The sequence below is a fragment of the Zalophus californianus genome, chromosome 4, assembly GCF_009762305.2.
Source record: "Zalophus californianus isolate mZalCal1 chromosome 4, mZalCal1.pri.v2, whole genome shotgun sequence".
Classification (NCBI taxonomy): Eukaryota; Metazoa; Chordata; class Mammalia; order Carnivora; family Otariidae; genus Zalophus; species Zalophus californianus.
Window position 1 is genome coordinate 130261380 of NC_045598.1, and position 23986 is coordinate 130285365.

The following is a 23986-nucleotide window of genomic DNA, read 5'->3' on the forward strand; positions in this document are numbered from 1 at the left end:
AGGCTTATCGTGTCATGTTAAGGTTATTCACTCCCATATACCATGGCCCATAATGTCACTCGAGGTATCCTTATGGCTTCTCCAGGTATTAAAGAAGCTTGATATGTTTTTGTTTCATTAATCTTTTCTCAGAGGCCAGTGATGAGTTCATCTGACTCTTTTCCATCAAGTTGAAAATTCTTTTCAATTAAAAACTCATCTCTACAGATGGTATTAGCATTAGAAGAGGCCTATTCTGTCTAAAATAACAAATATTGAGATATTTCAAGAATAGCTCTATAAATCATTGGAAATAGAGTTGACTAAAGAGTTTCAGTTGTGTGTGTGTGTGTGTGTGTGTGTGTGTGTGTGTGTGTGTGTGTTTAAAATGAGTAAAAGTTGCATGGCCCCTATGTTTTATTGTTGCTAGAATGGATGGGTTTCATCTCAGTGCCTGCGCAATTTTTTTGCACATTAATGTGAAATATTGTGAATGTTTTAACCAAACTATCAGCTATGAAATACTTTATCCAAAACATTATGATTACAAAGGCGATAATAGAAACAGTTTAAACCAGAAGAGAATGCTCTGTTAAAGAGGACTAGAAAGACCATTTATTGAATAGTATGGATTTCTTCCAAGGCCCTGTGTGCAGAAAGCATGCAATGCGTGAATAATTCATCTAGAAATTCTATCATGAAGTTGTATCAGTTTCCACAGTAAAACCTGGCCATGGAGGAGGAAAATACATCAACATCTGTGACAAGCTCTATGAAGAGACAGTGGCAAAGCCTTTCAGGCACCAGGAGCAAAGCAAAATATAATAAATTCACTTAAGTGTCAAATTTGTGTCGGCTGAATAATGACACCATATGTCTGGGTTGCTATGTCACCATAGGCTGCTCTGAAAAAACACATGGCTTTATAGAAACGGCTGTCAGCCTGGGGACGAAACCTTGCTGGCTACTGCCTTTCCGTCCAAGAAAATGTAGTCTGCCCAGTAAGCGCAGGGTCCGATGATCAGAAATGATTGAGTTTGTTTTGTTTTGTTTTGTTTTAGCCAATTTGTCTGCACCTAGAGTGAGTGTGCTTTTACACTTGGCATGTATAGTTAGAGAGGCTGTCTTAGGTGTGTTTCTTCACATCCTTCCAGTGAATTGGAGCACAGCTTTGAAACTCATCAGTTGGCCTCCTCTGCATGGGTCTCAGTGATACAGCTTATCTTCGTAGAGCTCTCTGAGCAACCATCCTCACAGGATTTTATAGACATTGTTCCACTAATTGCCTCGCAGCATCCCCAGGAGGAATCAAGGACTCAGATATTAGTTTACTCCTGGGCAAAGTGAGGCACAGAAAGGTTATGGTCACAGTAGCTCTTAGGAGGCATGATTCTGGAAACAACTCAACATGCCAGGCAGTCGATCAGACATGGCAGACACTCTTTATGGGAAAGAGGATTTGTCCTTCTCTTCTGGGCCCCTGTCTCCGTTCTTCTGTCATGCCCGGTGCTGGCTAGATGCCCACTTTGTGGCTGCTTCACCATTCCAAAGGTGCTGCTCAGCAACCATGTGAGTGGGGACTCCACAGTTTGCACAACGGGACGCTATTACCAGAGTTTTCATGCTTGGCCACAGACCCCAATGTCTGGCAAGTATGTCCTGGGTCACTGCTCTAACAAGCCTGGGGCTCTGCAGAGCACACAGTGCCAACACACACACAGACATCTGCAGCCCAATCTCAGTTGCACACGCGGCTTTGTCTGTGTCTTGATTTTGCACCACCATTAGTCCAATGGTACTTACAGGAGACTGTGGCAAAGATAAAGCACCTGGAATGGGTGATAGTTTTAATCCCAAGGGCGTAGGTAGGACCAATGTGTGAATGGATCTCTTACAAGGAAAATTGCCTAAGTATTCATTTTCCACGGAAGAGCCTCCCACCCCTCCCCGCCAAAGAATTTAAAACCATTAAATTAACTTTTAAACAATGACCATTTTAAGAGTGGTTCTCCCCAAACCACTCTCTGAATCACTTGGAGAGCCTGTGTGTGTGTGTGTGTGTGTGTGTGTGTGTGTGTGTGTGTGTGTGTGTGTGTGTGTGTGTGTTTGTACCTTCAGAGACACTAATTAGCTGGATCTGGAGCATAGCCTGGGATGAAAACACAAAAAGCAAGAAAACCCCTTCCCCAGGTGAAGATGTGAAGTCAATGATTCTTCTGAGGCTTGCACATGCCCTAGTTCCTCTGGCCTTGCCCCTCGAGAGTAGAAAACATTGAGTGCAACGTGAAACAGATAAAAAAGATTTGCGGTTTCCTGACCAGACAGAGGTGTTTTCCATTCAGCAGTATGATGTAAAGAAATGGAGAAGATAGTATGAATTCAGCGGTTTAGACCCAGTGGGAAAAGCAGAGTTTCAGGCGTGTAAAGGGGGCCTGGGAGCAGCCATGAGTAGGATGGTTCTGATCGGTTCCCTCCTTCCACCGCCGTCCCAGGTGTTGGCGGTGACAACACAGTTCTCTGTCGGCTGCTTTACCATCTCTTGAAATCAAAGGACAGAGCTTGTGCAGAGGCAAGATGGCCACGCACTGAGAAGGACAGCCTATTTCTCTACTTCCTAGAGCCGGGCTGCACCTGTGACTGGGTATGTCAGAAGCAATGTGGTCTCAGTTCTTAGTCTACACCTTTGAAAAGACTGGCTGCTTACACTTCTCTCTTCCAACACTAACTCCGGGTTTCTCCCTCTTCAAACCCAACTGCCATTGAGAAGAAGCCTGAATCACATGGAGAGGGTGCATCCATGCATTTTGTTCAACAGTCTTAGCCAAGCTCCTGGCCAAGAATCAGTATCAATGGTCAGTCATGAGCATCGATCAAGCATCTTGGGAATTCCAGCCCCAGATAACTGCAGCCCAGTCAACACCGAGTAGAGCAGAAGTACCACACAGGTGAGCCCGGTCAACCCCCAGAATCACAAGAATTAACAAGGGAGTCGGTGTCTTATGCCGTTAAGTATTGGGGCAGATTGTTATGCGGCCATAGATAACTAAATGAAGGGTCAGTGTATTCTCCAGTCCACAGCTATCTGAAGGTAAGAAATTTGATCAAAATTACAATTTCAACATAGTATTTCTGGCTGTACTTTTCACTTACCATGTGGTAACTCCATCCCCTTCGTATTCTTCCCATATAATTTCTCTAAGGGATATCTAGAACATACAGTCAGTCAACCAGCCCATTTGGCCACAGTGTGGCATTGGGTATATTTTTTTATTCTTACTCTGATGACCTGTCTGCTCTCAGGTGACATCTCTTTTCTCTGATGACACAGAGTAGCAGCCTGGCCCCAGTGTCCCTAAAAGCAGCATTGCTATCGATGGCCACAATGACTGAAGATGACCATGGACCTGTTGATGCCCAAAGGTGAAGGCCCTGGGATGCATATGGAGGTGCCATCTCCGTCAGTAATGTGGCCACTGGTGCCACTGTGGCTGATACTTTAGGTTCATAAGGTCCCATGGGGATTTCAGGAAGCAGTTTGTTATTGTAATTGGTGAGGTAAGTGCTCATATCCTTATACTTAATAATTGTTTGTTCAGTTAAAATAAAGAGTTGAGTCATTCTGTTTAGATTTTTTATTACTTTTTGGTGGGGAGAATTCAAATAATCTAAATGAAGAACGCTGTATCAGTGTTGCTAAAGTTGAAACATTTAGGCTTCAGAGAGACTGACTAGACAAATTGCTATAATAGGATGAGGATGCTTCTCAGTCAGGTTTTCCTCAGCAGGAATGCATGCTTTATTTGGGTGAGCTCAAGTATTTGAGTTGCTTTTTATTTTCAATAATATGAGTAGGAGAAGAGAGATTTTCCCTTTGGACTCCACTGATAACCATAACAACATCCCAGCCTTACAAATAGGAAATATGTAAGACACAATGAGTGGAAACCCTGAGGAGAATAGATTTGAGTCTCTAATGTAGTAATTAGTTAAATGTTTGATATCACACTTACCACACCAATATTTTGGGATTATTTCTGGGAGATGGTTTTATGTACTTTCTTTTTGTCTGTTCTAAAGGGACTGTGTCTCCCTCCAGGACTGAGGTTGAAACAGATGAAAGATATATGAAGTATGTGATCATTAATTGAAAACATGAGGATAAATACAAATTTAATGAGATAGGAAAATGGAGGAACAGGGAGGAATGAATACGCACTGAGCAAGAGGATATCAAGGTGGAATTGTGTCTGAGTTTATGTTGTGGGACAGCTTGATTCTCTTGCATGTGGCTTTGGAAAATTGGAGGAAAGGAGAAAGTCCACGTTTCCTGGGCATCTAGGCATCGAGAGATTAATGGGGAAGTAAAGGGGAACTTTTATGCCTGAAACAGAACCCTCTTTTGATGTTCTCTTTTGAGATACTAAAAGAAACCAGATCAGCAAAGGATTCTACTGACTGATTCGGGTACTTCCTATAGTAATGTGATGATTGGACAATGATTAATCCCCTGTGCCAATGATGCATTTTCAGTGTCATGAAACATCTTAGGAAAGTTAAAAAGAAAGAACTGACTTCCACACTTTTTTTTAAACCAAAAATAAAGTTATGGGGTCCATGTTCAAAAAGTTAAACGCTAAGGTTGGAGAATAATTGCTAAATAGTTCTGAAAGTAAATTGAGTTCCTCTGAGTTATGTTAAACTTGGTAATTTTCATAGTAGGGTATAAATAGGTCCTTGCTTAGTTGGCTGTTGTTCCTCATAATGAACATCTGGTTAAATTCTTATATACAAATATGGAAGAATTATATTTTTTGGAGATACTGTTCTAGGAGTCCATCTGACACTTGGAACTCTCTTTAACCTGCCAAAGATACTCTGATAAGTCTCGAATTTTGAGACTCACTTTGTCAGACACGTTGGCAAGAGGCCCATGCTTGAGGAGTAGACCTTTTAGATGTAGGACACCTTAGCCAATTTGGAAGATTTTGAATTTTTTTTGGAACAATGAAGTCGAGTTCTAAACCCTTTCCCCACATGTTATAAATATTAACAATGAAGGTAATGTGGGTGGTGGAGATTTTTTTTTGAAATGTGGATTTCAGTATTGGCTGAGATAATAAAGTCATTCACTGAGAAACAGAAGAGGAGGTTGTTCTAATTTTACATTTGCCTTATTTCTCATGAAGGAAAAAGGAATAAGAAACAGCTTCTGCATAGTAATCAAGTTTATAGAGTCAATACCAATGGATATAATGGGTTAGGCCAAATTACACAAGTATTCATAGTTTGAAATTTTAAGAAGGCACATTGCTTACTATTTAAGGGGGCAGGTTTTATGGTCAGATTCCCTGGGCTTAAGCAATACCCGGCCACTTCCAAGCTTTGTGAACCTGAGACATACAGAAGTGAAGCAACTTGTCCAATTTTCTCTCCCTAATGCCTACTAGGTTAATAATAATACTTAACTCATGAAATAGTTGTGAAGATTTATTTTAGTTCTTGGTTTCATACCTTGGGCAAAATAGCAAGTGCTCAATAAATATTAGTGGTTGCTATCATTATTACTGAGTGGAAAGAAGTACCCATGAACAAATTTATGCACTCAGGGAGAAAAATAAAAATAATTCCTCCTTTGTTCACATTTTCTAGTCTCTTTTAGATACTAAAAAGGAGGATGAGGGGATTGGGAGAATTTCCGTCATTATACATGTAATTTTAATGAATTATTCCCGAAATGAGACTCTTAACTTATAATCCTTAATATGTTGGCTAAGGTGTAACTCCTTTTATACCATTCCTTGAAGAGATACTGGGCTAGAACACCTCTTTTACTTTGTTGGACATGGAAGGTTCCCTTTCCTTTTATTACTGAACAAAAATTATTGTTATGGGAAAGACGTTCCATGAGCACCGAAAGCATTTGTGGCTACAGAGTATCTTGCCTCTGCCACTTGGCTGGGATCATGGAAGCATGGCATACAGCAGTCAGGCACAGCAGAATGCAGAATCCCAAATTTGGCAGCAAATTCAGAAAATGTCACTTCTCAAGGCAAAAAAACAAGAAGAGAAAACATCATGGATGAACCTGTTGTCTGCTAATCCGCAAAAGTGAGTCCTCTGACTGGAATCTAATTGTGTGCTGCCAGTGAAGTTATTGTGTTTCCAAATTGCCATACAGGAGATGCAGGATGTCTCACAAACTCAAAGTCCTTGGACCTTCTTCCTGAGTCCTGGCAAAATCATCAGGATGTTTTATTATTGTTGTTGCCGGGTGATGCTACTGTAATCTGAATATCACTCTATCATCTAGGGATGATGATGATTTACCTGACTTAAAAAAGAAAAGATTGGGAGGCTAATTTATCAGAGTACCAACAGTGACCAAAAGACTGTCCCTTCTGTCGTTTTTGAGAAGTATTCCTGGAAATGAAGTTGGGTGGCACAGGTCATTGCACCTTGATTGGTACCCATTAGCATCGCATTAATACTGCACTCATGAAACTGTGAGTGATCACAGATCAAGAATGATCTGATCACACTCAAGAACCACTATGAGCCTTTGGGAGTTACATTTATCACTGTGAATGAATACACTGGTGTTTTGAATCAGTCTCATAGGTATTTGGTTAATGTCAATTTTTAGAAGTCCATCACTCTGAGTCAATAGGAAAACACACACACACACACACACACACACACACACACACACACACACACACCACATAACGTTGCACAGCTGGACCTAGCATGGGCTACACTGGACCTTTTCAAGATGCAGCAGGGTCAGGCTGGGACCTGCATCCCTCTTCGACCTTTCTCCCCTTGCCTCTAGAGACTAGATCAGGGAAATTAAGCCTTCCTTTCTTGCACCCTCTATTTATAGAGACATAATTTACCCTACTCCCACTGGGCTAGGCAATGTTCTGATTCTTCATATATTTGCCAAGAGTGGGAAAAAAGTAATTCTAGGGACTGAGGAATTAGTATAACAACTGAGATCCTGTGAGGCTTGCTAAGCTCGGCTCTAATTATGATGTCATTGGCACAATGTCATTGGAGAAGCCACTTGATTTGTGCTGTATTTTCTTGGCTCTAATCCAATTCCATTAAAAGCTGAAGATGAATTTTGATTTCTCACATCTCAAATTCTTGGCAGAGATCCAGAGACGTACACCATCAACACATAGTCGCTATGTTTGTTTAAAGTCTGTCTTATTCAGTGGGGTGATGCAAGGCCGGCTGCTAAGGAAATAGGTCTGATAACTGTAGAAAGTGAAAGCATAAAACAAAAATATGGCTAAAATTTCAACTCCTCCCCATCTCCATGCCATTTGTTACTTAACATTCCGAATCTTAACATGGTTATAAAAATTCTTATACCAGAAGAAATAAACCAACTGCCAAAGTTGTTGGGGCCCAGGTAATAAAGAGTCCTAATTAGACATATCCTGTTTGTTCTCAAAATCTAAAGAAAATATCAACGATTATTGACTTTCCTGTTTGGCTTAATTCATTGAGAAATATTGTCAGAGGAAGTCCATATACCTTTTGAGAACCAATTTTAAATGCGTAATATTTTTCCTTGCCTTAAAAAAAAAAAGCACCAACCAAAACACAACCTTAGAGTGTCAACCTTTGCTGACAGAAGCTGCCCTTTGCTTTATGCGGGGGTAAAATAGCAGCAAACGCTGTGAGCCAGCCCAGAAAATGCCCTCAGGCACCAAACCTGCAGTCTCAGAAACCACTAACAAGGTGATTTTTTTTCTTCACTGACACTCCCTTCCCCTTGGCCAGAAATGTAAAGAAGATGAGCTACCTCATAAACTCCTGGCTACCTTTGCTCCCCATGAAGTCACAAGTTCTTTGTTTATCTTTTCTTTTTGAACCCTGGGAAAAGTATATCAAAGGGATCCGCTCTGCCAAAAGTTTGTGCACTTAGGAACTGGCGCTGTGACAAATGCCTGCAGAGAAGAGAAAAGATTTCTGTGTTTCTTAGTGTTATTTTCTCCCTTGAGATGTTTCCAGAGACTTGAAAGGAGGGCTGAGCTGAAGAACCGATTAAACTTGCTCCTATGAAAAGTGAAAGTCAATGGGAACAACCAGCTCTCTCTGCTTCCACTCCTGGCACAGCAACCCAGGTGACTGGGATCACTTACCACAGAAATGAGAGCTGGACAAGACCCATCCCGCCCTCTACCCTTTCACCTCTCAAGGACAGAATTGTTTCCTGTGGTCTCTCTCATTGAGTCTGGTTGAATTTTAAAGCATGCTTCAGGGAGAGAGTGCCCCAGATTTCCTGTGGGAGTTCTCTCCACAGAGGAAAACTTGTCTAATACGTTGAGGATTTCTTTGAGTTAGGCTCCTCCCATTATTTTGAGACAGTCCTTGCCTCCTCTGTGCTTTGTGGTCTTATGAAATGATTCAGTTCTCCGCTTTCTCCACATCTGAGGAGGAGAATTGTATCATCATCAAAATACTGTTTGGAAAGACTAGAAGGCTGGGGCCATGGAGGGTGTTTACACCACCCACCCCACGTAGCTTCGGCATTTCTTCAGAAAGCTCCACTTTTTCCAAAATCTAGAGAAAGCATTTGTGAAACTTGAAGTTGGCTTGTTCTGTTGTGGAGATGCTGTGGCCCAGAACCTAGAGAATAATCTGGGCTCTGTAGCCTGTGCTGGGCCCTGAGCCTAACGGGACTGTCTGACATGAATCCTTGACCAAATTGAGAAGGTCAATAACATTTTCGAGAGCACTCACCTCCACTTCGGAGGCCATTCTCCTACTTCCAGGGTCCCCCAGGTGTTGTTGACATCACTCTGTGGCCCCTCTGTCCAGTGTTCTTACCTTTACTCATTCTTTCTCAAATTGTCACCTTGGGAAGCATTTGCCAAACCACCAGAAGTGCTGAGCTATTGGCTGGATAACCCTCCTCTCTGACCACCTCAGGGCATTTACATTTAATGGTGAATACTGCCTTTCAACTAAGGGAGAGTACTTTTCCAACTCCAAGATTCCAGATGCCTGGAATAGAAATGGCCGTTGCGGATATTTTTTTTCTCTATGGAGGAATTGAGAAGACGGCTTATCAGAAGAAACCTTCAAATGTCATGCTGTCTTAATAAAATGATAAACAACATCTGAGAGCCAAGTGATATATTTATTTAACTGAATCTTCACTTCTGCTCCTTAGGTGGGTAATGTTATGGTTCGTATTTTTATGGGAAGCAAACTAAGTCTTGTGGAGTGTCTAAATCACTTGCCCCAGATAACACGGTCAGAGTTGGAATTGGGTTTGAACTTACATGGTCACACTCCAAAATCCGTGTTCCCAAATCACCATGTAAGTTTTAGTAGTGGTAATGGTAGTGATGCTAATTATAGCAGTGAATATTGATGGAGGGCTTATGTACCAGGCATTGTGGCAAGCCCTTCATGTGTGTTACTCTATTTCTTCCTCAGAATTATCTCATGTGGTAGGTAGTTTTAATATATCTCCTTCATATATACAAGGAAAATGGAGCACAGAGAGGCAAAGTTTCCATTCATTCGAGGTTATCTCATTTAAGGGTGTATTCTAGGTTACATAGCTAGCCAGTGGCAGAGTTGTGGATTCAGACCCAAGCCAACTGACTCTAGAGTCTGTGCTCTTCCTTGCCTTCCTTGATGACTCTGTCTTTATCTCCACTGAGACAGAGGTAACCCTGCCGTCCTAGTGGCCATTATGACACGTAGGCCTTCAGACAGTGCTTTAGAAACTGGTCCACTCATAATTTACCACAGAACTCCTTTACCTGATGAAGACACAGTTAGCACACACAGGAGGCAGCAAGAGGACAGAGTGGAGTTCTAGTCTTACGCATCAATTCTCAGTACCACCCAACCTGTCATCCCTGTGTTCTCATATGTAATTACATATATTCCAAGCAGAGCCAAATCTCTCTGTAGTTTCTTGTCCTCCACTATATGTAAAAGAGTGATCTGAAAGTCAATCAAATGCTGTCTTTCAAAAGGCCCTCTGAATAGACACAACATTGGACACAATAAACCTAAAGAAGGTTTAGATGTTTTAAGTAGAGAGAGGCTGAGAGCAAGGCAAAGAGAGAGCCAAGGATAGAGAGAGAGAGAGAGATTGGTGGCAGAGTGGGGGATTCTACTTTGAAAGTCAACTGGAATATAGATGCCAGGTGTCTATATCCCAAGGGACCGAGAAGCCACCCAGGAGAACCATTGACCTGAGGGAAGAAGGAACCAGGCAAGATGCTCGTCAGTAACAAATTTTGGTCACTAGTTGGGAAGATGAGATGACCTGAGTATGGCCTGGTATATTTAGAAGGCTGTGAGTAAAAATTTAAAGAACACTCCGCATAGTCTGCAACACTGTAGCATAAACAACACTGCTTAATTAGTCACACATAGAGACAAAGAGGGCATTCTTCCTCATTTCTCCACTTCCTGGGCGTTTAGCATTCCTGAGTTCATTGTGTTCCCCTGACCAAAGTAGTCAGTTCATGGATGACCGCACAATCCAGCTAGAGCCAGTACTTGGTCTTTTTGTGAAAGCAACCGATAGGAAGGAGAGCTTATTACCTCAGGGATTTAGATCTGGGAAGAGATCGCCTCTTGCTGCTGGCAGCCATCTTTCCATCACAGGGCATCTGCAAATGAAGCCATCGTGAAGGATGGCAGATCTGAGACAGACATCATTTGAGCCTTTGAATTAATATCCCTTCCTGCTTACACCAGTCTGATTTGGATTTTCTGACCTTTGCCACCCAAAGTTTTCACATTGGGGTTGATAGTGATGGATTGGGTCATTTTTTTAGGCTAGATTTGTCAGGGGAAACCTCTTTAAGCATCTGGAAGTCTATGGATCAAGGTGCTAATAGTGTACCATTTCCCAGGGAGGGAGTTCAAGGTGAATATGTTTTTAAAGAAACAATTATTTCTTTGTTAATAGGAAAATATTATATATTACAATTTCAACTTTTCCTAAAATTGTGAGACAGTCAACTGATCACACTGCTTCTTTGTCTCCAGCCACTCGGTAGTTGAGGTGTAGCATTTGCTCCTCTAAACTCCCAGGGATAATTTGTGAGAGAACTCACAGATGTGCTTTTGCACTTATGCACACCTCATTTGTCTTCCTCCTATGAGGTGAGGTTTTGCATCTCTTCTAACCCGACGTGTTTCCAAATTCTCTAATCTTGTGGGGTCAATTGCAGAATTACTTGTCAAATAAAATAATGAATTTATTGTGGTATGTGCAAAGTGGGAGGTGATGGGGACTAATAGCTTCCAGAGGCAAGATGGTGTCCTCCAGAGACAGGAGTGAGGAGAATCTGAGTGTGTGACCAGATTTGTTTTCCTGGCATATTTACCTCCTGCTCTCAAACACACTCACACCATTCACGGGGGAGGTAAATTGGGAAGCTTTTATTTGAATGAAAGCCCCTCAGGTAGACCAGAGGCTCCACTTACATCCAAGGTCTTCTTTGTCTGCAATCTGGCTGCTGTACTTTTGGGGAGGAGCAAGTATTGCGTTTTGAGAAGGAGAGAAGGCGGCGCGGGGGGGAACAAGGGGCCCTTAAAATGACTGAATTTACTAGCTACTCTGAATTGGCTTCCTGTATTTCATCTCGGGGAAAAAAAAATTCGGAGCAAGTGACAAAAAGCTACTTCTGGCTTTTTGAATACCCTCAGGGGGGAAGGCTTCTAACCTTTCAGAAACTCTTTCAGATTGAAGCTTAAAGAGAATGTGTGTGTGCTCTTGTATGCTTTCCGCACAAATTCTGTTTTTAATGTTAGTTGCATGTGGATTAAGGTCTCCCGAAGGTGTATCTTTGTATTTATTGTGGGTCAGAAAATGGATAATTGTGGCTATTGAAATCAAACTGTCCACTGTATAACATTGTGCCTGGTGTTAACAATATTGTATTGTGTACTGAAGCATTTACTAAGAAGGTTGGTCTTCGGTTGGGCTCTTATCAGAAAAAAATAACAATAATAAATAAGAGGGTGGGAGGAAAGTTTGGGAGATGGTGGATAGGTTTATGGAATAGATGATGGTCATGGTTTCATGGATGTATCCTTATCTCTCAAATCATCAAGTTGTATTCATTAATTATGTATAGTTTTTTGTATGTCAAAAAAAATCAAACAGGCCTATTCTACTCAAAATGAAATTCTTATTTTTTTAATTCTAAAAATAGTTATGATTGCTTCAAATCTGCTGATCAATGTGTACTCCCAGCAGCGGAAATTGGAAAAATGTGGTGTGTTTCTCTGAACAGATATATATGCATCTTTTCTCTTGCATTCCTCTTATGTGGGCCACTCATGCAATACTGAGTAGTCACATTCTATTAAATAATGAATATTAATATTTTGGTTCTAAGATTTTGGTAACTTCGTGTCTTTTTATTCTTATTGTAAATTTTTAGACATATCTAAAAACATAAAATCATTAGAGATAAAAGTACAGAGAATAGTGTCATGAACTACCATAACAGAAATGAGATTTAATACCTTATTTGCTCCATTTTTTGATTTGAAAGTTCATTACGACCTATAACCTACCACATTCCAACCCTCAATGTTTACTTCCATTTGAATCTCTAAAATAATTCTTCCATAATAACACTAGTGTCATTACACCTATAAAAATGAACAATTCTTACTAACAAACATAAGTGATAAAAGTTTTTTTAACTTTATGTAAGGGTAAAATATTTTACATGTTAAGTTTTTATGTTTATACCCAGAATCATCTAGAAATGCATATCACGGTCAACAGACAATAGTTTTGCTTTTGATATTTGGTAAGACCTCGATACTATATTATGGCCTAAACATTTCTTGTGTTTCATCTTAGAAGTTTCATTGAAAAGCTCATTGAATGAATCTGAATCAGGTTTTTTCCTCTCACATTCTTTAACATCATGTTTTCTTGTTCAAAATACATGTGCTTTTGGCACCATAAATAATCATTTATTCCTTTATGATTTTTTTTTTTTTTTTTTTGGTAGGAATTGATGGCTTACTGTGGGAACAGCTGAGTCCTCTCTCAAGCCATAGTCCCGGTGCACATGAGAACAGGTGACATACTAAACTCTTTCCATTCTGTGAGGTTTAAGTCACTAATGTGTTAGATGGTCAAGTATAAGAATTACAATGTTAGACTTTCATAGGTCTCTCTAAGGACCTTGTTAGAAGCCATTTGTTTTCACAGTGTCTGTAGATGCTTTATAAGGACAACCAACAGGTGACCAATACAGAAGGTCATCTTGGACCCTGGGAAAGAGCTCTAGAATCCACATAGAAGATGTGCTGAGTTCTGGACTGCATCTTACTGTATGAACTTGGGCCAACCAATTGACTTCTCTGAGCCTCAGTTTCTCAATTTGTTAAATGGAGCAAATCACAAAGTTATGGGGACTACATAAAACATAAAAATTATTCTGCAAGTATAATACTCTTCATTGACATAAGGTGATAGGGGGTGTGCTATGGGCTGACTTATGTCCTCTCAAAATTCATATGTTGAAGCCCTAACCCCCAATGTGAATGTATTTGGAGATCTGGTTTTTAGGAAGTAATTAAGGGCAAAACAAGGTCATAAAGTGGGGTCATAATCTGATAGGTTTGGTGGCCTTATCTCTCTTTTCTGTCAGAAACACTGAGGGAAGGCAAGTGAAGCCACAGCGAGATGGCAGTCACCTACAAGCCAGGAAGAGCACTCTCATCAAAACCCAACCCTGCTGATGTCCTGATCTCAGACCTCCAGCTTCCAGAACTGGGAGAAAACCGATTTCTGGTGTTTAAGACACAAAGTCTAAGGTATTTTGTTACAGTAGCCTGAGCTGACTATACAGGGTGTGAGGGAAGAATGCATCCTATGGATGGTAGGCTCCTCTCTCTTTCAACTAAAAGAAGATCAGGAGAATGGTTTTACTTTTTAGAAGGAGGAAAGTAGATTAGACATCATGTAGCATGTAGAGGAAGAACACGGGTCAAGAATGATGAGCTTCTAATTGAGCTTCTAATCTTGCCTCAGTCAAGACATGTGAGGGCATGCAATTAAAGATGAAAGCCTTTAGGATCTCAGTTTCCTAATTTCTAAAATAAAGAGATTTTAACAAAATGTCTTTCAACGTCTTTCTTTTTTCTCTTAGAAAAAGTTTGTTTGAGCTCCATGATCTTTTTTGCCTTCCCCTGATGAAATAATGAAACCCTTGAGAACTATCTGGAAAGACTGTGGAGATGTGTACCTTCTAAATTATGCCAAAGCTCCCCTGCTTTGTATCATACATGCTACATACCTGGAAGTAAACCTGCTAATTTCTCTTTTGCATTCTCTCCAGCCACCAGGGTTTTCGATACCTGGTCTTTATTGTGAATAATAGATATAGTTTATAGATAGACATGATGGATTTCCAAATTCAAAAGACAGAAGTTGTCATGAGACTAATGATCCAAGTAAAAGTATATACAAACAAAGAATCATGGAACACTGTATCAAAAACTAATGATGTACTGTATGGTGACTAACATAACATAATAAAATAAAATTAAAAAAAAGTATGCTAAACCTTATTTAGCACTTTGTTTTGCTTATTTTGAGCCAAGCCTTGTCACAGTGATTGTGAACACACACACACACTGTCGTGGGTTGAGTGGTGGCCTCTCAAAAGATCTCTCCACCTGAAACCTGTGAACGTGACCTTATTTAGGAAAATGGCCTTTGCAGATGTAATTAATTAAGGATCTTGAGACACTAGTACCCTAGATAACTCAGGTGGGCCCTACCTCCAGTGACAAGTGTCTTATAAGATACAAAAGAGGAGAAGACACAAAAGGACAGAAGGCCATGTGACTGAACAGAAGGACAGAGGCAGAGACTGGAATGATGTGGTCATAAGCCAAATAACACCTGGAGCCACCAGAAGCCAAGGGAGCATTTTCCCCTGGAGCCACCAGAGGGAGCATGGTCTTGCCAACGCCTTGATTTCATACTTCCGGTCTCCAGAGCTGTGAGAGAATAAATTTCTCTTGTTTTAAGCGACTTAGTTTGTGGTAATTTGTGGTGGCGGCCCTAGGAAACCCATATACGTTCTCTTTAACTTTCATTATATACCATTTCCCAGTGGATACATTAACTAGATCTGAACAATTTTTTTTAAAGATTTTATTGTTTGAGAGAGAGCATGAGCAGAGCAGAGGGTGAAGGAGAGGGAGAAGCAGACTCCCCACTGAGCAGGGAGCACAATGCGGGGCTCGATCCCAGGACCCTGAGGTGGTGACCTGAGCTGAAGGCAGACACTTAACTGACTGAGCCACCCAGGCGCCCCTGGATTTAAACAATTTTGCATCTTACAGAATCAGTTGTATTTCTAGAGTTAAATACCTAAGCTATTGGATGATTCTGGGATTGAAGGGTGAAGAGTTACCAGCACTGTGCTTTTGGTTGATTATTGAGAGGAGCCTCCTAGGTAATCAGAGTTAACTCGGTTTTGAAAGTTGGAAGGGGGACATAAAAGTTGAGTGAGCGAACGGCTTTTAGTGGGAACAGAATTTTTCAGGCTCTGCACTATTGGTATTTTGGGACTGGTAAATCTTTATCACGTACATGTTGTGGGGGCTGTCCTGTGCTTTGTAGGATGTTCAGCAGCATCTCTGGCTTCATTCACTGGATGCCAGTGGTACCCCCCCCCAGCAATTGTGACAACCAAAAATGTCTCTACACATCGCCAAGTGTCCGCTGAGGGAAAAAAATCACCCCTGTGGGACAACTACTAGCTTAGGAGATGACAAAAGTATAGGCTCTGTGATAAGAATGAAAAAAGTGCCTGTGGAAAATACTTAAAAGAATATCAAAATCCATAGGATTTTCTAAGGCAAGCCATTTTCCTAGCGATAATAAATGACTCTCTTTAACCCAAAATAAAAGCAGATCTATGTGAGAAAAGACCTGTCATATCTAAGATTATTACCTCCCCTGATCATTTTTAATGTCTAAGAGGCTCATCGTGTGACAGAAGAGAATTTTCTCATGGTGCAAAATGATATATATGTACAAATATGTGTATGTATACACATATTCGTTCCTATGTTTATACATACCTGTGTATACAGATATAGGTCTATACCTATATGCACATGTGTATGCATGCATGTGTATATTAAATGCTTATTAACAGAGGGCTACAAGAGTTTAATATACTGCATTGTCTTGCTTGGGAATTCTGAAGTTTCAGAGCATAATTAATCATTTCTAATGATGATGAAGTAGATTAAAAGCCTTTGAGAAAGCTGTGTTGGAAAGGGCTACAAGTTACCCTGGTGTAAGTGGACTAAATTGGAACAATAGTGTTGCAAATTTTTCTCGCAAATCTAAGATTCACCCAGCTAATATGAAAACAGAATTATGTTATTTTGTTCCCTACAAAGTGCTTATTACCTATTTGGAACTTTGTGACCTTGACTAGGCACTTCTGTGAGTCACACAGCGGAGAGTCCTCTATTTACTTCCACACAGTCAACCTGATGTGCTTTAGAAGTCATGTATAATTACAGTGAATGGAGCTTTCTAAAGATAGACTTGTGGTAAGCTTGGCTTCTTCTACTTCTAGAAAAATGTTCACACGCAGGAAAAAAGTTTCCTTTGATAATATCTAAGGTCTTCTTTAGATTAGAGAAATATTTGTCTTTACCTTTAAAATATACATTTCAAAGGATGCAGACAGACTGAAAGTTGCTAAGGACCATTTCCCGGCTTGGGACATGGACTGAACTGGCTGATCTAACGGTTCACTGAGATCCCATTAGAATGACACCACTTCCCAGAGACAACAGGAATCATGAGGTAAGATCTGGAAACAAATCAAGGATTTTTGTGGAGAAACGCCTGTGGTCCCACCAAGCAAGAAAAATTGTAGGGAGTATCTTTTGAAGCTTATTTTTAAAATTGAGGGTCATAAATCACAAGTGTTTCCAAGATAGTCTACAGATGTAACGAATACTCTAGATTTTAATTAACAAAAAGGTGATGAGCGTAGAGTTGTAGAAGAAGGACATCAGGTCAGCAAGAACATAAAAGGTTTCCTTGCACAGGGTTATTTCCCTTTTGAGAGAAAAATATATTTTCTCAGTTAGAGAATTCTTTTTCTGCAATAGCACCGTTCCCATTTTTGGTATTATTAACAACTTGCTTGGGTGGGGGCAGGGCAGCCACCTGAGACCGTAGTCCCACTTGGAGCCACCTCTCACATACATGTAGTTTGAGAAATACCTCTGTTGCCTGAAACAATTCTTTCGAGGCCAGTTCTGGCTACAGAATGCAGTAACTTGCTTTTGAGGGAATCGGCACCTGCTCTTGGCCTTCGGCCTGAGGCAACATGGCACAGCCCCTTGGGTTCCAGTGTGGCCACCAAAGTGCAGATGTCGGTGGCATGGGCCTGGTTTTTCCACAGTTAAGCGGGACCAAGATCTCATTCCTTACGTATACTTTTGCTTGTACAAGTGCTGGGTTTTGCCCACATGAGCAGTTCCCAAACCCAAAAATGTAAGTGTCATTTGTGGTTCCTATGATGGAACCTGATGGAAAACTTGACCGTAAGTTTGAAAAAGTCATGTGAAGAAAAAAAAAAAAAGAAGGCCTCTGGCACAGAAATCGGGAAATAATTCAAAAAATATATTGTGCAACCAACACTTGCTTCCCTAACTTTCACAGCAGCCTGGCACCGTCCCTTCAGGGGTGTGTGACTGACAACACCAACCACCACCACCACTCTCTGACCTGAATCCCCATCGAGCAATCACTGCCCTCTCAGGCCCTCCTTGCCAGGGTCTGGGGGAATCCATCCCCCTCTCTGCCCACCTTGGATACTCTCCTGAGGCAGCCTGAGGTCTATCTCTGCCTTGGCAGCTCATGTCACTGGCCCCTTCCTCACCTGAGCTCCAGAGGCTACTTCGCAAAGGTTGGGGCAGGACCCCTCTCTCACCACGGCAATATAAGTTCTTACATCTTCTGAAGCAGGATGGTCTTGCTCCTTCTCAATGGAAGCACCGTGAAGCCTATCAAAACTCTCCTGCTGCTCCCAAGTTATATAGTACCGAGAGTAGCAGTAAAATTTTTTCTGATATAATTACTGTTTCTCCTATCTTATATAAGATAGGATACTTATATAAGTATATATAGGATACTTATATATATATATATCCTTATATATATAGGATACTTACTCTGATATTTATGATGAGATACTGTTCTTAATATTATTGAAGTTGTACATGGACTCATCTTTAGAAAATTAGCTGTTTTTATCAAAGTAACAAAGCCTAAAGCAAAAGTTTCTGTTTACTCCAACCAGGAGGCTTTTCTGGAAAATCTGGAGCATGTGTCTTTCAAGGTGGTTGGTGTTCAGTTTCTGTTTTCAACTTCTTGCAAGCCACTCTTTAGGGCAAGTTGTGACTGATTTCTTGGGCAGTGGGTCACTGGACCCTAAGAGTGCCTCCCACCACCTCCTCTTTCATTTAATCATAAGTCTGGAATTTAAACCCAGGTCTCTCACTCCAGAGTCTGTGCTACATTTGCTTCCCAAATCGCCTTCTATCGAACTTGCGTATGTCACTGCTCTCCACTTTGGGAATAAAATTGAGCTGTTTTTCACTTCCCTTTCCTTCTTGTCTTCCACATTTTGAAATAGAAAGCTCATCCATAAGAGATTCCGGGGGGGGGGCGGGTAGGGGGTGTAGGATGAAGCTGGTGGAGCTTGGCCTCTGTAGACCAACTCACTGCTTTAAAAATCACCTTCCACTCTACCTCCCACTCTAAATATCCACTTAATCTCTAGGTGTTGGAGGGAGGATTATGTTACCCTGTTGTTGTGGGGGCTAGCATAGTTTATACACATAGTTTTGTTGTCAAGACTGATAAAGGGCTTTACAGAGTCGGTGGGGTGGGAAGAGGAGGAGCAGGGCAGGAAGTGTACCTCTCTTCCACCCCAGTACATCTCTCCCTCTACGTTTCGGTCTTCCTTGAGCCGGAAGGTCTTCTCACACCTGTTGTCAGTGACACAGTAACCACCATAGAGCAGATTCAGCCAGAGGCAACCAGTTTATTATTTACATTTTGAGTCCACAAATGCTATGAGACAGTGAATTGGAGCTGCCTCCATCATCTTCCTTATTTCTAGAGATAAATGATTTTCAAAATGGAAACTTCGGGAATAAAAAAAAACATTTAATTATAATCACTTTATAATCATTTAATTTATAATCACTTCTTTTTTCCTTTTCTCATATTTCATATAAGGTCTGCATGGAAATTCATGCTTTAAATATTCCTTTAGAATGTTCCTTGAAGCTTTAGAATACTCCTGAAGTCCCAACAAGAATTCTTGTCCATTTGTCTTTTTTCCTCTCTATTCCCATTACGGAACATGGTTCTGTGGGGTTGGGAGCTCTAACAGTAAACTCTTTAGTTTTGTCTATCTACAGCTATTTTTAAATAAAATTTTATCTTTCTCTGGATGTGATAATAAGAAAGGTAGAAATATTGGAAAGATTTGGATTCTTAATTAGTTGATTCTTCTGAAACATTGGATGAATTTTTGAGCAGTAATCATAAAAGTTAGTAGAAATTTCTGAGTAGGGCATGGCCCAGCGTGCCACCTCACCTCTACCGGGTCTCACTGGGGAATGCCCTCCCCAGTGTTCTTAAAATTCGTATTTTCGTTCCTTCCATTGGATAAGCAGTTAGTGCTAGGAGTAAAGGGATCAGACAGTTGGGACTTACTTCTAGGAACTTTACAGTGATCCTGCCAGGACATTTTTACATTTTAAACCTTTGAGCTTGACAAACCAAAGGAATGGATTTCTAACAGTAGAATGGGACAGAAAATGCCTAACATGCACCTTAGTCCCTGAGCGAGTGGGAAATGACATTGCTGTGAGTAATAGGGACCCGCACCCTTCACCCTGTCCCCCTCAAAAATCCCGATGGCTTAAATAAATCGGGGGTCATTTTTATCTCCTGCAAAGGAAAATGGAATCAGGTAGTTCAGGGCTAGCACGGCAACTTCATGACAAACCAAGAATTTGGGCTTCTCCTTGGCCATTTTCCGGCTATGTAGCCTGTCCTCACGCTCCTAAGGTGGTATCTGAGTCCAAGCCAACCTGTGCACTTCTCGGGGGGAAGAAGGGAAAAGGCAAAAGGAACATGCCCGCATTGCCTCAATAACCCTTAAAGAGTTTTTGAAGCCTGTTCGGTCCCTTTTGTTCTTACATCATTTCCTGAACTATAGCCTGTGAGCACCCCTAACTAAAGGAAGCTAGAAAGTGCAGTAGGTTCTTTAGTTCTTGGAGAGTGAGCACATTGCAACCCTGAAAAAAAATGGGGTTCTACTGGAAGGGAAGAAGGAGAGAACGAGTTGGCTGTTGGAGCGATATTAGCAGCTTGGCCCTGTCCTTATCGATCATAACAAGTATATGCATATCCCAATTAGCGAAACATCTTATAGCATAGAATCAACTCCTCAGCTTCGGTAAGGGCTTTTCCATTTGCCCTTTCTCCTGTCTATCTGCACTACAGAACACGTTTCTATGGGATTGGGAGGTCTCACAGTAAACTTCAGTTTTGTCAATCCCCAGCTATTTCTGGAACATTTCTCATCACTGGGGCCATTTTATATTTGAACTCATTCTCACTGGTAAAAGAGCTCATCTAACTCTCTTGGGCATTAAACACCTCCTTAAAATTACTCGTATGGTTTACTCTTTAGCTTGCAATATGGTTTACACCATCCTCCCCAAGAGGCAATCAAATTGATCATAGCCACCTGTTCCCCCCACCCCCAGCCGACCCTTAAGAAGAAACACACAGCCTCAGTCTCTCGACCTCTGCTGCACCCAGTTGAAAGTCACAAAGTGCTAAGCCATCCTGGTAGAAGCAGCAACAACTAAGTTTGCCCTTTTAACTGAAATATTTGCCTGTGGATTTCTTAAGTTAGCATATTTTGACACTAACCTGGTTTGGGGCTTGGACTGTCTTCATTTCAAATTTGTGGTCTTAGCTCCTTAGAAATTCTCTGAACTAGTTTTCCATGATGAGCGATGCTACCTGTTTATTGTAAACCCTGGGCTGTTGTCTTTACTATCCCACTGCCTGCAAAAAAATACTGTAAAGTGTTTTTCCTGCCACATCAGCTATAAGGTAAATCATTCCTTTATTCTTACCGTTGCTAAATTATCTGCCCTTGGCAAGAGATCACAGGGAAACTACAAACAGGGGTATAACCACATGGCCTGCGGTCCCACAGGTTTGGCCAGAAATACTTTCTCTTCCAGATGCTTTCCCCTTTCATGTAGTTCCCTTCTCTGGGAGGTTTCACTCTCCTATCATTTGCATTGTGAATTTCTCCCTTCTCTCCCCCTGACTAGTGTGTTCCCCTTCACCCACATCATGTCACTGGAATTATCTTATATAATGAAAAGAATAATGCGAAGAGAAGTTATGAGCAAAGTGTGAAAATGATTTTATCGAAGAAAACCGTTTAATGTTTTGGATGTATTTTAACCATGTAAACCTTTTTTTTTTTAAATACAGCTCTTGTATCCACAAATTTGTTATAGATCCCATAATTACATCTTTTATACCAAATGCATTTAAAGTTTATTAAATTGTTCCAGCTTTGATGGAGAACTGAGCTCTGAAACGTGATTGTTTTGAGGGAGGCAAAGATTAGCAAAATGATTTCCTTTTCTCTACGCATGGAAAAGATTATGCCACATTTAGTAAGTACCTACTGGAATTCTTAACTGCAGTTAAATCATGTTAGTGTTTTCCTTGGGGTAGAAGCAGAGTGGTTAAGCCTGCCGAATGATTCCATGTAGGTGAAAACTTGGCGTGGAGCCTTGTAACCTCAGGCTGTGAATCTGAGCTTAGCCACACATTTCCACACATTCCCCAGCATCCCGTATAACGCATACAAGCGACAAAGTTTTAAAGAGGTAGTGGAATTATTCTTATTTACCCAAGAACTGAACAGAGCTAGTAGGAAGAAATCTCCAAGTCCTCTGTGGGATAAAAATAATTCTTCCACTGTTGTGAGACAGTGATGGAAGTTTTGTAAGCCAAGAGGAAAGCAGCTGAAAAGAGTTCGAAAAAGCATCATGATTGTTCTTCCACTCTTTCAAGTCATTAAAATTGTCTTCAAATATTGAAAGTGATTTTTTTTCTTTGTCCCAATGGCTCCTGTTTGTTCTTGATTTTTAAAAGTGTGATATTGAAGGAAGGGAAGTTTATTTAGAAACTCTACAGTATTGATGTTTCTGGAAGTGTTAACCCTTTCGGATCTTCTTTTTCCTGGTGGTGTAGTTTAAAAGGGAACCGGTTTTGAGGAAACTTCTTGACGTTTGATTCTGCATTTATCAGCCATGACCCTGCACCAGTTGCATTCCCTCTTTGAGTCTTAGTTTTCTGAAAAAATTGGGGAAAATCATATCCAAGTGGCAGGCTGGTTGAAGAGGTTAGGCTAAAGCCCCAGCAAAATGCTTGGCACAGTAGGGACTTATTAAGTGTTAATTGCCTCCTCCATGCTAGTGATATTATATTACATTGTTAGTAATTATTATATTACACTACATGTATTACATTATTAGTATTATATTACATGATTAGTACACTAAATTTATAAAGAACTAAAAGCAAGTAAGTCAGATGAGCGCAACAGAGTTTCTTAGTGGAGAGTATTTTAGCAGTACCCATACTACTGGCCTATATTGGCAGGTGTAGTATGTCTGCAGAGTTAATGCTAAGTAGTGAAATTACTGAGTCAAAAGGAAAGTGAATTTTTTTTTATTTATTTACTAGAGAGAGAGAACATGAGAGGGGGGAGGGTCAGAGGGAGAAGCAGACTCCCCGCTGAGCAGGGAGCCCCATGTGGGACTCGATCCCGGGACTCCAGGATCATGACCTGAGCCGAAGGCAGTCGCTTAACCAACTGAGCCACCCAGGCGCCTGGAAAGTGAATTTTTTATTTGGTAATTACTAGCAAATTCTTCTCTGAAAAGGCTACTCCAATTTTGATTTTCCCTAAAAGACTATGCAAGCACCCAATTCTCCATGCCTTAATTAGAGCTGGATGTTTTAAAAAGTTTTTATTTGGGGGGGCACCCAGTTGGCTCAGTCGGTTAAGACTTCGGCTCAGGTCATGATCCTGGAGTCGCAGGATCGAGCCCTGTATTGGGCTCCCTGCTCAGCAGAGAGTCTACTTCTCCCTCTGTCCCTCACCCTGCTTGTGTTCTCACTCTCTCTTTCTCTCTCTCAAATAAATAAATAAAATCCTAAAAAAATCCTTAAAAAAGGTTTTTATGTGTTGGCTACTATAAGAGGTAAGATTATCTATCAATAATTAAATTACTAATAATTAATTATGGCAAATAGTACAAGATTAAAACCCAAAAGTGCTGGGGGACTACCAGAAGCTGAATTCATGATGTGCTCTATGTATTTTTTTTTTAAGATTCTATTTATTTATTTGACAGAGAGAGACACAGCGAGAGAGGGAACACAAGCAGGGGGAGTGGGAGAGGGAGAAGCAGGCTTCCCTGCAGAGCAGGGAGCCCAAAGCGGGGTTCGATCCCAGGACCCTGGGATCATGACCTGAGCTGAAGGCAGACGCTTAACGACTGAGCCACCCAGGCGCGCCAATGTGCTCTATGTATTTTAATAATATGACCTACCTGTTTTCTTCTATAGACCTGTGCTTCTTTTTACTGTGTAATTGCTGGGTGAAGGTACCCTCCTTTTTTCTTTCACCCCCACTCCCCAACTTCTTTTTTTTTTTTTCAGGCTTCTGCAGTCATGTTTCTTAGGCCAAAGAAACAGAAACAAGGGATGAGCAGACCCTCCGTAACACAGCCCCTTATTGCTAGAGAAACTTCTCTAGGCTAGTCCCATACAAAATCATTAGAGACCATGATACTTAAATTGAGTGTGTTTAAAAAT

At 40.9% G+C, this 23986-nt stretch overlaps 1 long non-coding RNA gene across 1 annotated transcript; it reads left to right on the forward strand.

The window, feature by feature from the left end:
- The first annotated feature begins 3427 nt into the window (after positions 1–3427).
- On the forward strand, positions 3428–14506 carry LOC113910198. Its single transcript, XR_003515960.1, has 4 exons — positions 3428–3534; positions 13005–13074; positions 13650–13815; positions 14151–14506. It is a non-coding gene; the product is annotated as an uncharacterized LOC113910198 (long non-coding RNA).
- Positions 14507–23986: the final 9480 nt, after the last annotated feature.